The sequence below is a fragment of the Synchiropus splendidus genome, chromosome 19 (genome assembly GCF_027744825.2).
Source record: "Synchiropus splendidus isolate RoL2022-P1 chromosome 19, RoL_Sspl_1.0, whole genome shotgun sequence".
Taxonomy (NCBI): domain Eukaryota; kingdom Metazoa; phylum Chordata; class Actinopteri; order Syngnathiformes; family Callionymidae; genus Synchiropus; species Synchiropus splendidus.
Genome location: NC_071352.1, coordinates 10,091,341 through 10,107,593, shown reverse-complemented (window position 1 = coordinate 10,107,593; position 16,253 = coordinate 10,091,341). Strand labels below are relative to the sequence as shown.

Below are 16,253 nucleotides of genomic sequence, written 5' to 3'. Positions count from 1 at the left end.
ATCGAAGGCAAAAATAAAGAGTTGATCTCTGTATCAATGGAAACTTACATCACTTCAAGCCATTTAGTTTATCAATTGATGGTGTTTGAACTGTTTGCCACAGTGGTGCGATCACAAAGGTTGTGCCCATCTTCCAGCTTGAATCGTCTGTTTCTTTATGAGCGTTGCCTTGACAAGAAGACCCTCACTGGCAGTGAGCGCAGCTTATATTCAGCGCTTGTTTTGCACTCTGTGCAGCAAGTTAGACTGAGGAAAAACTTGTGAGAGTCAGACACATTTAAAGCGCTTTGCCTCAACATTGAAAACCTGTGAGGGTCAACTATTATATTCTCTTTTTACTTCACCATTACATTCAAAGTCAATGTAAGTTTAGTGTATTGTGCATTTGAGCTGGTTTAGACACCTAGACTCAAGGCTTATTAAATGCTTATTCAATTCTATTGGAAAACTGATCTGTTGCCATTTTATTTGAATTGTTTAAGCTACAACTATCCACACAGACCAATACATTTAATATTTGGCTGCACACCAACCTGTTTAGTCACAACAAAAGATTTTCTTTTTTTTGTGTGTTATGTAACTGTCTGCAACAGTGAAAATGGGTCAGTGTGGATGAAGCATGATGAGTCGACTTCATCTTGTAAATATGTCCTGGAGCACTGTCTCTGCTTTTACAAATGTCAGTTCAATTACAAAACATATTCAAAAGCAAGCAGAAATATGTATTTTTTTTATTATTTCATGAGATATAGGACAACATCGCAAGTGTTAACTGTATCACGATGCCTTCAAAATGAAGTGGAATTACATTTTTGCTCAGAGTGACTGTGAACCTCTGCTCAAATCAGGTTCGTGGCAGGAAGGAGGACAGCAGAAGGAAGTTGAAAGGTCGATTAGAAAAGGCTATTTAACAGTGTAAGCAGGACGAGGTGAACTAGGTTGAAACTGTGGAGGCATGAAGACGAGTAGAGGGTAAAAACACTTGGGTTCAAAAGCTTTAAACAATTCCGATCAAGTAGCTTGAGCTCCTGACCTGACTTTCATGCATAGGCAAGAGAAGTGAAAGTAGAAAAGATGTGTTTTGAGAAATCTCAGTGCCACTTTTGATCATCAATTTGTGGCCTTAATGTTGACTTGATGCTCCTCTCTGTTTCAGGTCACAGTGCTTGTTTACAGCTCAGAAAACCGGAAGTGCTCCGAGGACCCTGTAGGTGTCGAGAGAGCTGCTACGGGTAGGTTCAAAAATGCATATTTCCAAACCCTACAGTCAAAGATAGACATTGTGCCGTGAGACCTTTTGGGGATTTTGCTGGCTGTTCTGTCACATGTTTGATAAGAAGGTATGGTATGGTATGGTATTCACAAGAGTCATGTTCAAACTAATGCATGCTGACCAAATAAAAGTATTTTAAAAATGTTGATGTGTATAAGTGCATGACACACTGGTGAAAGGAGTTTTATTATCTCAACCATTCAGTGTTTACATTGAGACACTGGTTTGTCCGTTCCTGTTGTCATCCATTACTTCCATTGGACATATAAGCTTAGGATTTAAAGAATGAATGAGAGTGTAAATGAGACAAGAGGATGGGCCTCTATCTCTTTGCTGAGTGATGCAACAGCGATGTAAGCACAGAAGCTTTTAGGTGGCTGATGTGTATTCAGGTAGAATGGCATGTGGCAGGGAGGCACGGACCACTTGCAGCAAATCACACTTTGGCAATCTCTGCTTTGACTTTCAGGTTTCATTAATAATGCAGCTCCAGAGGAGGGAAACATTTGGCTCTCCCGCGGGACAAAAGCAAATAGCTCTTAAATTGAGGAGTGCACTTTTCAAATGGAAAACAGTGTATTATTCCATCAACCAAAATTCTGTTACCTGGAATTTACTTACTTTTTTTAAAGGAGCTATCTTTATGTAACAGCGTTTTATTTTATTTATTTATTTTTTAGCAGAGACATGTTAGAGTCGCTCAGCGCAGGTTGTTTGTGGAGCAGTACTGGACGTGTTTATACCAGTTTGGGATTCCATTGAATATTCCGGAATAAATAATAGATGCTCACTCTGTCTATGAACCGCAACATGGCGGGTGTCAGGTGAGATGGTTGATGGACAGCAGGAGATGTGTGAACAATGTTGATTGTCAGGAGTTTCAGACGACAGTGGGCTGTTTAGGTAAACATGTTAGTGTCCTTCTTTGTATCAAAAAAAAAATTGCAATGCCAACCAAACAGCTCAAGGAATTCAATGAAGCCACAGCGTTGAATTATTGAGCAAAAAGACTTATTGATATCTCTCTGCCACACAGCTGTCTTCCTGCTGTTGATGGGTTGGAGAGGTTTCGTGAAACAGTGTCCTAGTTTTCAGAGCTCAGTAGGTGACACTCATTGTTCAAAAATGTGGTAGGGTTTCATTGAAATGGCCATGGATCGGAATTGGAAGTGGAAATCTGGACTGTGCTTCATGAAACCTCCTTGACCCATCCTTACTAGTAGTGATGGATTGATGAGGTTTCGTGAAACAGTGTCTTCATTTTGAGGGGGTAGTACAATATTTGGCTTCAAGGAGCTATTTCAATGACATGATTCCTCAGATCATTTTTAAAGCTACTGAGCTCTGGAAATGAGGGCACTGTTTCATGAAGCTTCATCAACTCATTGCTACTGACTACCCACTTGTACCATCTACCCAACCCACCCATTCATCCCCACATCCACAGCTGTGTTCAAACTATTTTTTTTTATTTTGCCTGAAAACGGGCCATTTCATTTTAGTCTCTTTGACATCACCATTGAATTAGTTGAAACATGAATTCAGCCAAATGTATGTATAATAGTAAAAGTAGTCTCTCTGCATGGCCCTTAAATGGATGTAGAGTCACGTAAATATGCCAGTAAATGAAGAGGAGAGCAGAAAAGTAGGTGCAGGTTTAAGAAGTGGAACATGCGGTTACGGGGTGGTGACGGAGAGCTTTCCCACCTCAGACGGCTTGTGGTCTTTTTGTGATAGCCGGTGCCTGTTGGAGGCGGTGGAGAGATAAGCTCCACTAATGGCTGTTCAGGAGGACGTTTCATTCATTAATGTACTTTTCTATCGTGACCGCGGGCTAATGTGGAGAGCGGCACTGTTCACGGAAGCAGCCGGAGGTTTGTGTAGTCGGGACTGTCTGGCTGCCAAACCCCGATCCGAGGTGGAGGGGAGGCGGCCATGTTTGCTCCATCTGATGCAGACTTTGTTGTCGCCTTCTCACTCAACAGCCTTACAAAACAAGCAGCTCTAGAGATGCCTAACTAGGCAACTCCAACCACCACAAGACGGAATATATTTTATTCAAGTTCTGATCTTTCATTCTGACCACAAGTATGAGCCCTTATGTTGTCATCACATACTCGAGTTTTCACCCAGAGTGTTTCCCTGAGTGGCCAGGAAATTACATATTTGTGAGCGCGCTGAAAGAGAATGCTCAGGCATAGGTCTAGACTCCCTTATTTCCAATAAAACAGGTGAAAACAAGTTGTTATTTTACATGTATTTGATAGCAATAAATGCATTTTGAGTAGCAGAGAATATTTGCTCTCACTGGCCAAGGACAATGTTGATATGTCTTCAGCTCATGACTCAACAACAGTGTCTTTGAATGACAGATTTTACTGGGTTCCTTTCTCAGATTTGAGGTGTCTGAAAGTGATTTTAAAGGGCACTTGGAGTGAATTATTACAATCAAATTGGCACACCATTACAGAAGCAAAACAAGATTCATGTCTAGACGAAACAGCAATGTTCTTTCTTGCAACTCAGATGGTGTCGGAGTAACGGTGAGAATTTACTAGGAAGGTCAAGTATACCTATTTGACTCTTTGTCAGTTGAGCTTTACCTTAAAGGAAACATGGAGAGATTTGTCAGTGAGCAATGAAACCAATGGAACGCAGCCACCGGCCCGGTATTTTTAAAATATTTTCATAAATGTCATAAATTTTCAGCCATTACCGTTGGCATCAATACATAGAATGGAATGGTAGGCTACACTGACAATATATTCTACGGTTGGGACTTAAAGAGATACATTTTGATTTCCTGTTTGTGGCCAAAAACACACTAAGTGCAGGTGAACTGAGCATTTTTTTTCAGCACCAAACAACATGCACCAAAACATCCATGATGGAGGAGAGTAAAAGGTAATTTAAAAAACTTTCAGGATGGAAAAATAAAATAAAATAAAATAATTTTGTTCTCTGCACTCATGCAGCAAAATTCTCTCATCATCCATCTTAAAGTATATTATTTATGATTTATTATATAGGCGTTTGAAGCTGTGTGCAGTCACACACTTCTAAACATACGGAATTCTTCAAGATAAAAATGAAGGTCCAGAGTGGAATATTGCACCAGTCACCTTCTGTTCCTTCTGTCTTTATTCAGCATTTTAGAAATGATCCATCAAGTGAACTCCACTGGCGGTTTCATTACGCTGCAGACTCCAGCGTTCAAAGGCAACACAGATTGATGTCGAAGGCTGAACTGCAAATGAAACATAAAGACGGCCGACATTTTCCAGGAACAGAAACAAAATGGATAAAAGAGGCTGTTAAACGTATCAGATCAGCAGAACTTAAGCGGCACGCTGTGGTTCCATTGATGACTCACCAAAAGCTGACGAAAAGGAGCGAGTTGGATTTATTTGTTTGAGAAATTCAGGGAGAGGGTGAAGCAAATATGAGCTTCATATATTGTCTTTCCCGACACTATTGAAGGACTCCACCTGAAATCTTCTGGCAGAACCAGGACGAAAGATTTCCAGTGTCAGTAGTGGAAATAGCTCAGAGTGACGTCACAGCCGCTTCACTTTGTATTTTGGTTGCAACCCAGGTGGTGAGTTGGATAAGAAGACGTGTGTGTACGCCTGTGATTGTGCGACAAAATGATAAAACAGACTGCTGGAAAAGTAGGTTATATCACTGTGAATGTGTGGTGGGTGACACTAACAGAGGGAAGTTTGAAGGCCCAAGAAAATGTTGGAGGAATCAAGTATAAAAATGACTCTTGGTTGCAGCGTCTCTGAAGCGGCTGCCAGAAGGCTGGATGAATTGTGTTAGGAAGATTAGAAAGGGAAGGTTATCGATGTTGGAGTGAGAACAAAATGAAACGGATTAAATGAACTACAAATTAAAGACGCCATTAAATTCAGCTACTGATAACTGGAACACAGTATACGAACGGGATATTTAGGCAGTTGAATTACTGCATTTAAAATAGTCATATTTTAAAGTAATGGTTGATATAAATCTGTCACTTTCCTGTCATTATTTACTGTTTAAAAAAACTGAAGAACTGTTCAAAATAAGGTGTAAAATAAATGAATTACTTACTGCATTACACTACACATCAACAAAATTTTACCAGAAGTCATTTATGGGGACAAAAAAAAAAAATTTACCACAGTGTAAATGAAGTTCCCACCCTTATTTATCGCACTTATCATAGTATTTTTTTATGAAAAAATACAAAAATTTCTATTGCAAATATATTATTATGAGAAAGTAGTTTTCGTTGAAATAGTTCAGACTAAATTTGTTCAGTTTTGATCAGTTTTGTGACTTTGTTTTTTTGTTTTTTTGTAATAATATTGTGACCCAAGTAACGCGATTCATATCGTATCATGAGTTTCCCTCCGATACTTGCCCCAAATAAGAACTGAGGAGGGAAAGTATTTTTTGCCTTCTTCACTCCTAGTATCTTTCAAAGAAGAAAAAGAAGTGTAAATAACAGATGTATTATTATACAGTAAGGTATTTTTAAAGACTTTTCATTCATCATTGCAGTGTTGTGCAGCTCATGTTGCTGGTTGCGGTTAGCACTTTTGAGCACTTACTATGTGATAAGATGATGGCTTATCTTCATGACGCGCATACAATGATAATAGGACGCAACGTAGCCCTTTGTTTATCTGGAACCATGTGCCCAACTCCAGCTTCTTGACTCTTCAACATGCTTTTCTTATACCTGGTGAACAGACATATACTTAAGCGCAAGTCGAAGTTCTCCATCAAACCCCCTGGGTTGATCATTGTACTGACAGAAAGTCCTCCAGAGCTGCAGATCTGAGATGGGGGCGGACACAACAGGAGGCTCTTTATAAAGCCAGAGATATGGAGACAGAATCATCATGATGTGACAGGAAGTGGCAATAACAATGATGAAGCGCTGAGCGGGGGGATGTGGCGTGATGAAAACAGATGCCAAAAGTTAAACTTTTGTGCAATGAAGCAAGAGTCTGATGTTTTCCAGCAGAGACGTCGGGCCCCAACATCAAAGCTGCGAGTGGATTTTTGGTAAATCCAGCTGATCGAACACAGAGTGCTGCAATCTTCTTAATGAAGCTGGAAGACTGAACACTTCCATTCTCACTCTGGAGACATGTTTGTATAATTAGGATACAAAATAAAATCCTTGTTTCTGGGAAGGTCTGAGTTACTGTCAATAGACCTGGAGGTGGAGGAAGCCAACCAATGAGCTTCGTGGAAGTGGTAAATAATGACATGAAGAGGATAGGATGAGGCGGAAGAGGAGACTTCCTGTCATGGGAAATGCAGAAGATAGCCAGATTTAAAATAAAATAAAATGAAATAAAATAAAATAAAATAGTACGATAAATGAATGAATCCAAATTCTTATTCATTCAGAACTTTCTGAGGTCTGTAAAAAGTATTTATCCAGTTCACCAACAAATCTTCAGAAGGTTTTAAATTCCAAATGCACCAGTTTCCTAAGTCTTAGTGTCTCTAGGGTTCACAAATAATATTCATACCAGCAAAATATTGCTACTTTTAGTTTTTACTCTTACAGTGGTCCCTCGGTTCTCGACCACAGTCCGTTCCAGACGGCCGTTCGAGAAGCATTTTGTTCGAAATCTGAATCGATTTTTTCCATTACAATGAATGGAATGAATTCCTAGCCTTAAAATAGTCTTTTGTAGGAGTGAATGTAGAGTGTCTGCTGCAGGTGCGCTGTTCCTCTATGTGTGTGGCCGCTGCATGTGGGAGGGGTTGCCGAGTGAGTGACGTCTCTCCAGAAGTGAAGAGGTGCCCGGTGCGTGTCCAGCTCTGAATGTGCGCTTCTGTGCAGTTTGGCTGTGACAAAGTCATAAACCAAGTCACGCTCTGTCCCAGACTCGCCTCATCCCTGTCCCAGCTCCAGCCCACAACAGGACATCAAACCCTGGAGTGAGCGCTCCAGCACCTCCCCTGTGACACTCTACCACGGTCCAGTGCGGAGACAGGAAAGGTTTTACACCTCAATATGAAGAAAAAACAGTCAGTAAAGGTAGCTAACGGGACACGTCTGCATACAGAGGCAGAGTTATACACAATAACAAAGTGCGTTGTGGGTCAGCTGATCCGTCTACGCATGTTATGTTTTTTCTGTCTTTTTTCGGGGGCGTTCGAGTTCTGGATTTTCATTCGAAATCAGAAGCAAAAAATTGTATTTGAGGATGGAATAGTCCACTGTAGGACAAGGGAAGAGGATGCAGTTGAAGCGATCATGACAGACTTTTCAAAGCGTGTCAGGCTGAACCAATAAATCTGGCTTTAAAACAGGGTCAGAATATTGGTCCGAACCGAAGGTTAGTCAGACATGGAGCTACGCAAAGGTCGCAGGAGTTTATGAAACATATACACATAACAGCGGACTGATGATTCATATTTTCTCCTGCACAACGTGCAAATGTTTGGCTTTAAAAACGGACCACCGCGGTGTGTTAAGAGCCCTTTCATGCAATCCTGATTGTGTAACTCTGGCAGTTGGGCAAACACTGAAGTCATAGCGCTCTGATCTGAAGACCTTCACACATCCTGATCCATTGCGAGCTTGAAGGAGTGAATACACCTGGAGTGTTGCAAATGACAAGCAGCAATCAAAATACAAATTGTAGAGGAGACGCTCTCAAGTTAGCAATGATCAATTTATAAGCAGCGAAATTATAGTTTTTGCACTTTATAATATATATTTTTTTTTCATTTTAATGTGATATTTTGTGTACAGAGCATGTTACGAACATAATTTCCCTTGGGATTGTGTTTCAAATGTAAAATACACAACGTTGTTTCATGATAAAGCATCTTCTTAGATTGCTGAGTCATGACCAATGTTTGCCTCACACACTCTGTGATGTTGTGGCGGTGTGCGGAGCAAAGGGGGAGCGTTGTGCTGTGATTTATTGTGTTGGCTCACTGCAGAGGGAGAATAAAGTGCTCTCACCTGGAAAGCGTGGCTCTGTGGTCCGGAGAGTTTTTCCCGGGGCGGAATATCTCCCACACCCCGAAAGAAAGGTTTGGGATTAGTCCAGTATTTATGAGCCAACGAAGGTGAAGGTGTTGTCGAGGTGTTTCTAATGGTTTCATTAGAATGTTAAAGAGGCTGCTACTCCAGTCGTGTTCCTGAGATTTCCCATGTTCATGACTTCTCAGACAAACATTGAGTCTCAAACTGTATTTGGACACATCTTCTGTCTGTTCCGAATTGAAGTGCCGGAAAGAAAAACTAGCATTTTTGCTGCACTCCATCACTTTGACAGGCAGTTAAACCATAAACTGAGGGCTCACTGATGCTAAGATTGAGAGGCAGCTTCTTCTGAATTGATAAATTACGTTTTAATTCGTTGAATAGGAAAGATCCAGATCATTTACTTTACGCAAGAAGCTTGTATCATCTGGTGTAATACGTTAAAGTGCATGACTTGATGCAGGTAGTTCTCCGATCAGTGGTCTGTCTATAATGCATGAGGTGTGATGTCATCACCATGGAGTCCGTTCCTGGCTCATGTTTAAACTTCTTTATGTCCGTATATATATATATATATATATATATATATATATATATATATATATATATATATATATATATATATATATATATATATATATATATATATATATATATATATATATATATATATATATATATATATGTGTGTGTGTATGTATCTGTTTTTTTTTGCAATGAGCAGGTGTGAATTCAGGATTTTTTTTTAAGCACATGTAAGCTTGAGAATTGGAAAAGACAAATGACTCTTCCTCTTCATTCATTGGTATTTGTTAAAACAACTTTGCCCTCGGCAATGTTGTTGTTTTGACATAGTCGCCATGGTTCAGAAGAGCCGCACTTAACTGGGATCAGTTTGAAGTGGGATCGCAGGAGTCTCCTGTTCATTTAGTTTGAGAGAAATCTAGTTTCGGGAGAACACAAACTCAAAATGGCCAAGGTGGGGTGATACTTGGTTTTTTTTTTTTCGAACAAAATCTAATGACAGTACACTTCCATGCAAGCCGTAGGTTTCATTCAGGGGCAGTTCTAGGCAGGGTCTGAGCGTGGAGGGCAAAATGACATTGAATTCTTACTCCTAAGGTGCCAACTACTAGGCTTGTGTCAGGTGGACTTTTGCATGTCACCCATTTAGGCTTTCAACTGAAGCTTTACTCGTGAAATGCAATCTCAAGTCACTTGGTATATATAGCACCTTATGTAAACCCAAGTGGCATCACAAGTAATGCCACAAGTCCTAACACTGACCACTGTTTTTGAACACCACTGGAGGAGAAACACATTCATCTGTGTCAACATTAGATGCTGAAGTCCATGAGAGTCGTTGATAGATGTGTGGGGAGCGAGAATGTGTTGCATGAATGGCAGAGCAGCAGGTGCCACTGCCACTGGAACTCTGGTATCAGGAGACAAGGATGCGATCCATCGGCTGTACAGCAGAACAGGTCAACAGTTCCCCTCTGTGTGGTGGTGGGGCCAGGCGAAGGAACCCTCTGTGTAGAGTGAACACAAAAATTGACATGTGTTTGCAATCCACACTGAAAAAAATTATTCTTAAGATTGTCTGAATTTGCACTCACAAATATTGAGTAAATTTCACTGCTAGAATATCAAGTAAAACTCACTTACAACTTTCAGATAAAATGCACTTAAGACTCAGCTTCACATTTATGAAGATATTAAATAAGCATTACTTAATATTACCAATGATTTAATTCATTATTAATCATGCAAACTAAGTAACATATCTTATTTTTTTAAGACATTTACATGTAAAAACTAGGTAAATTCTACAAGTCTGCAGCGTTTAAATTCATGAAATTGTCAGGTATTTCTTATGTTTTTTTCCCATTCTGATCACTGTAATAACTATGTTACCTAATTTTATTTTGCAAATGACTATTTTGATAAATATTACCAAATAATTGACATAATCACACATCAAATCTTCAGTCCAATATTTTATTTCCATTTATTTTCAAAGCTTAATGGAAAATAGAAAAGCTTAACATCAAAACATTGCACCTCAGCAGTAAGTAAATGCTCACAACCAATAAAAAATATATACCTTAACTGAAAAAAGTGCACTAAAAATGTTTTTTAAAAGCTCGTGCAGCAAAATCTATGAGGGTTTGTTTTCAATCCAGCGCCCAAAATCTATTGGTCGCCCAATGGAAATGAATTCTCTGGTTTTTATCGGAGGAAACGCCAGCTTGGAGCGCCCACTGTCATATTGTGGAGATGGTTTATCCTGAACTGTTCTATTTGGAACACAGGTCTGCTGCATTTGGCATTCTGTATATGTTTTCTTCAGACTCCATTGTCCAGTTAGAGGACGCTGATTTGTGTCAATAAACGTCGTCTCTTTTTTTTTTTTTTTTTTTGTAGCTACTGGAAATGATTTAGGGAGACTTAGTTTTGACTCACCACCAAGAATGACCGAGATGGCAGGTAAAACAGGAAGAGGAAGGCAAACATTGAGGTTCATGAACGTAGCTAATGAGGACTGGCAGGCTAAAGTGAAGGATGTCGACTTGCTGATAAAATGCTGTGACACAGAGAGGAAGGATCATTACGGACCAAATATGTGGGAGGAACATTCAGATCACGACCTTCTAATGTGCAGCTTCTACAGCAGGCAGCGGTTGCTCTTGTGATGTCAGAGACGTAATAGAAGTGATGCGTTGCAGCAAATAACTGGGGTCATGTCCCGTCTTTTGGAGTCATGAACACAGTGAAACACCGAGCTGAGTCACAGGAGATTGCGCTCGGATCAGACGCGACTCCATTTCACAATACGGCACTTCCTAATGAAACAATCGGGCCCAGTTTGAGTCCAGATGTTCGGACGGCGGTGAGGAGAGTGAGTGGTGAAGTCTTGGGTGCGATGCCGTTGCTCTTAATTGAATCTTTGCAGTGATGCGGCAGCTGTTTCGCCACATCTTTACTTGGTACTAATGTAGCAGAGCAGGAGAGGCATGTCACTGCTTCCAGTGTTTTATTACACCATATGTCCTTTCCATATGTTTTTTTTTTTACATGTGCACCTGCTATTCTCACGGGTGGGAACTGTATTTTCTGTTTAAGGTACTCCAAAGGTTAAGTACTCAGCTTTTTAAAAAAGTGATCCTCTCTAAATTTGAAAGGAACTCTGAAAGGCATTGGAGGAGCTGTAGATGTCTTGATGCAAAGTTCACAATGTGGCATGAATCTTTTCATGGCTGGAAAAGAGCCTGCAGCGTCAGTCTGTTCTGAGTTTGCACAGTCCTCCTCAAGCAATACTTGAATACCAGCACACAATGGCCTCTTTAGCAGGAGGAAAATCCTCTAGAAAGCAAATAAAGGCCTGGTAAAACCACGCACTGCCTCTCTCGCACTTGTCATCCTTATCATTCCACCCCAATTATTCTAGATAATAACAAATTACGGCTCGTGCCACTCAAAAGACTCGACTTTGACCGGGAATAAAAGTCATCTCTAGATGTTCCTGATGAATGTAGCAGGGGAGTAAGAAATACCGGACACGGCAGCCCATCTCCGCCGCTGCTGGTCGCAGCATTCAGGACGTGCCTTGAAGCTTAGAGAGGAGGAAGCGGCGAAACAAAGATCAGACGTTAAATGAGGGAACATGAAAAAGCAGCCTGAGAGTTTGCACGAGTTAATAGCTTTTCTGCTAGAACGCCCCGGGGCCCAGTCTGCTCACAGAGCTCAGGAACTACACAGACGTAAGATTAAGAATGCACTCCTGATATAAAGTGTCACCAGCAAGGCTGCGTTCTGCATGGCAAAGGTTAAGTGTGCTGCCTTTGTATGTTAAAATCACACGTGTGTGCAGACAAGACACATGCTGAAGACGACACTGTTCAATCTGAGAAACACTTATACGAGGGCAAAGTCTATACAGTTGTAGTGTCTTCATGCAGCCTTTAATGCCAAGTTATTCATGTTGGAATCCCAGGAGACAGGGAGAGTATTCATGAAAATAGTGTGAGCACAACTGGTGAAAACAATGTCTGGGTTCTAGTGCGAATACATCTCTTGTTCTGATTTGTTAAACACTCACATGCCACTGTTTTGAACGGGATCGTCTGGTTCCCTTGTCAAATCTCTGCCGCAGACATGAGGAGAGATCACAAAGGAGCAGATTGGAAAAGCGTTCTCTATTATTTCTGCCACTTATCCAAGCTTTTTCTTTATTCCCCGAACCGATGATTCCTTGACACCTAAATCGAAGCTCATGGTGGCGTCTGACCTCCCACAATCTTCTATGGCAAGGGCGTCTGTGGGGTGCATGTCAGACAGGATGTGAGGAACCGCAGTCCCTTCTTTTGCAGGCAAAATGCCTGCTTTTCATTTTATATATATATATTTTTACGAACAAAATCTAATGACAGTTCACTTCCATGCAAGCCGTAGGTTTCATTCAGGGGCAGTTCTAGGCAGGGTCTGAGCGTGGAGGGCAAAATGACATTGAATTCTTACTCCTAAGGCGCCAACTATTAGGCTTGTGTCAGGTGGACTTTTGCATGTCACCCATTTAGGCTTTCAACTGAAGCTTTACTCGTGAAATGCAATCTCAAGTCACTTGGTATATATAGCACCTTATGTAAACCCAAGTGGCATCACAAGTAATGCCACATGTCCTAACACTGACCACTGTTTTTGAACACCACTGGAGGAGAAACACATTCATCTGTGTCAACATTAGATGCTGAAGTCCATGAGAGTCGTTGATAGATGTGTGGGGAGCGAGAATGTGTTGCATGAATGGCAGAGCAGCAGGTGCCACTGCCACTGGAACCCTGGTATCAGGAGACAAGGATGCGATCCATCGGCTGTACAGCAGAACAGGTCAACAGTTCCCCTCTGTGTGGTGGTGGGGCCAGGCAAAGGAACCCTCTGTGTAGAGTGAACACAAAAATTGACATGTGTTTGCAATCCACACTGAAAAAAATTATTCTTAAGATTGTCTGAATTTGCACTCACAAATATTGAGTAAATTTCACTGCTAGAATATCAAGTAAAACTCACTTACAACTTTCAGATAAAATGCACTTAAGACTCAGCTTCACATTTATGAAGATATTAAATAAGCATTACTTAATATTACCAATGATTTAATTCATTATTAATCATGCAAACTAAGTAACATATCTTATTTTTTTAAGACATTTACGTGTAAAAACTAGGTAAATTCTACAAGTCTGCAGCGTTTAAATTCATGAAATTGTCAGGTGTTTCTTATGTTTTTTCCCATTCTGATCACTGTAATAACTATGTTACCTAATTTTATTTTGCAAATGACTATTTTGATAAATATTACCAAATAATTGACATAATCACACATCAAATCTTCAGTCCAATATTTTATTTCCATTTATTTTCAAAGCTTAATGGAAAATAGAAAAGCTTAACATCAAAACATTGCACCTCAGCAGTAAGTAAATGCTCACAACCAATAAAAAATATATAAAAAAAGTGCACTAAAAATGTTTTTTAAAAGCTCGTGCAGCAAAATCTATATATATATATATATATATATATATATATACACACACACACACACAGGGGTTGGACAAAATAATGGAAACACCTTGAAGCTAAAAAAGCTTGAAGGTATATATATATATATATATATATATATATATATATATATATATATATATATATATATATATATATATATATATATACACATATACATATATGCGACTTGCTCGACTTACATCCACCCGTACTGGACCACGGCCAGCAGACCCTTATTGTTTTTTTATTCAATGTCTGGCACTGCAGCACGTAGCAGCCTGGCAAACGGGTACGACAGTTATTGCAGCATCTCACTCTCACACAGCGATCTACCACTACAGTAGTACCAATAACCCTCGCGTCGGCTATTTTGAATGGCATTCCACTTACGTCCGATCTGACTTACGTCTGACTGACTTATTATGCACTTCATCTGACATTTATGAATCGCCTCAGTGACGTTCACGCTCGACTCATGATTCTTGGCGGCCGTAGTTCTGGGCAAATGTGAGCGTTTGGTTTGACTTCATTTCAACACGGTGGGAGTGAATATGATGCTGCACATGCTGCATAGAGGGGTGGGCGAAAGGAGACTAAAATGATTGGTCGAATATGGGGTAAGGCCACGGTGACTGAACACAACGCCTTGCACTACTCACGGCGGTTGGTTGAACTTAAAACGTAAATAGTTGCGATCACGCCGCAATTTCCTCAATGGGACTGGTACAGTAGTAACTCTTTACCTCTAGCCTCATCCATACGTATGTAGGTTTATTTATTTAACATGGTTGGTTTGGTACTAGAAGCCGTGAAACAAGTCCTGCTGGCAGGATCTACCAGGTGGGCGAGAGAGTACCTCCAGGCTGAGTCTATCTGTGCTTCCTTCATTTTAAGAGATTCAACAGCAAACAAAACAAAGACCAAAAGGAATTCAGACAACATTAATATGTTTTGAATGAATGTGTGTGAAGATAACCACAGTGGAAAGGAATATGCTCCCTAATACCTGTGATGGCTGAAGGATTTTCTTAGCTGTACACAACCTACACAAAACAATTGAAACCTTTATCAACACGCCAAAATAAATGTCTGAAAATTACTATATGCTGCAACTAAAAAAAACAAAAAAACACCAACCTGTCCACCATAGTCACAATACGTCAATGAATAACAATTTTACAATCATTTTCAATGTAATATTTGTCATTGTTACGCACCGTATTCTTTTTTCATTTCACATTTAACCTTCAGCTGAAAAGCTGAGATTGAAATATATATATATATATAAATAGTTTTATATATATGTAGTTTTTTCGACACTGCGGTTGTTTTGCTTGTTGTGTGTTCTGTCTTTCTGCAGCAGCATCATTAGGTGTGCTCTAAAAAGCCTGCCATGCTGCTTTAATATTGAATGAGTGAAGGGAAAGCTCAACAGTGTCTCTGAACGCTATAAGTAAAACCCATTTTTTTTCCACAGTCGATGACATTATTCTGCGGCTGAGGATGCTGTAAGTATTAGTGTCTATTTTAAGCAAAGCAATTTTAAAAGTTTATAGTGTACATATACATGTTTGCGTCTCCCCTTCAGGCTCGATGTTTATGGGTTCAACAGGCAGCGTGTAATTCCTTCTTCCCTCCTGAGGGAGTGGAAATGGTGCGGCTCTTCACTTTCATACCTTCTGGCTTCAAAATGAGACGAATCCAAACCATATTAGCGAAAATATGGAAATGTAAATATGCAAATGTGCTTTTGCTGTTGCCTTCATGGCCAATTAAAGAAACATTTAGTTGGAAAAAACATTTTTTCTGGGTTGTTTTCCTCCTTTTTGGGAGGGTCTTTAACGTCCTTCAGCTGAAGATAGGCCAGGCGTCCATTTCTCTTTGAGGGAGGCTTTGCGGCGCTCATCACATGCCCTGTGTTCGCCAACCGCTCGGCCTCCAAACACTACAAAAAAAAACAAGAACCGCTTCATTGACTTCCCATTAAAATTCTGCATCCGGCCGCCGTGGCATTTTTCCTCATCAGAGCCACCGAGCCAAGTAAAAGTCAGTAGTACACAGACACTGAGTCATAACATGACTTAAAAAAAAACACTATTAATGATTGCCCGACCTCAGAACGGCCGCAAGTTCATGTATTTTTAGTTGTTGAAGTCATGGGAAAAAGCCTGCTACGACTTGATCATGTGAGAGTGAGAAAACCAGCTCAAATATCCAAGTTGAGTTTGTGCTTGGACTCTCCCTTTGAGATAATATGAACATGGAATGGCTCAAGCCAAAGCCTGAAAGAAGCCTGATGATGTCCTTTTGGTCGGAAATAAATCATAGATATTTTCCAAACAGACCCAGGATACGTTGTCAAACCTGCAAAATTGATAGGAATTGACATTGATATTAAATGGGAGC

At 40.2% G+C, this 16,253-nt stretch overlaps 1 protein-coding gene across 3 annotated transcripts in view; it reads left to right on the top strand.

The window, feature by feature from the left end:
- Window positions 1-16,253, top strand: part of elfn1a (extracellular leucine-rich repeat and fibronectin type III domain containing 1a) — a 96,393-nt gene that overhangs the window by 42,681 nt on the left and 37,459 nt on the right. For 2 of the 3 annotated variants that reach the window (XM_053850844.1, XM_053850842.1), the window contains exon 2: window positions 1,157-1,232. The gene's annotated coding sequence lies outside the window, so the exon portion shown is untranslated. Of the gene's footprint in view, window positions 1-1,156; window positions 1,233-15,324; window positions 15,356-16,253 lie in introns of all 3 variants that reach the window. The other variant, XM_053850843.1, reaches the window with a different exon arrangement.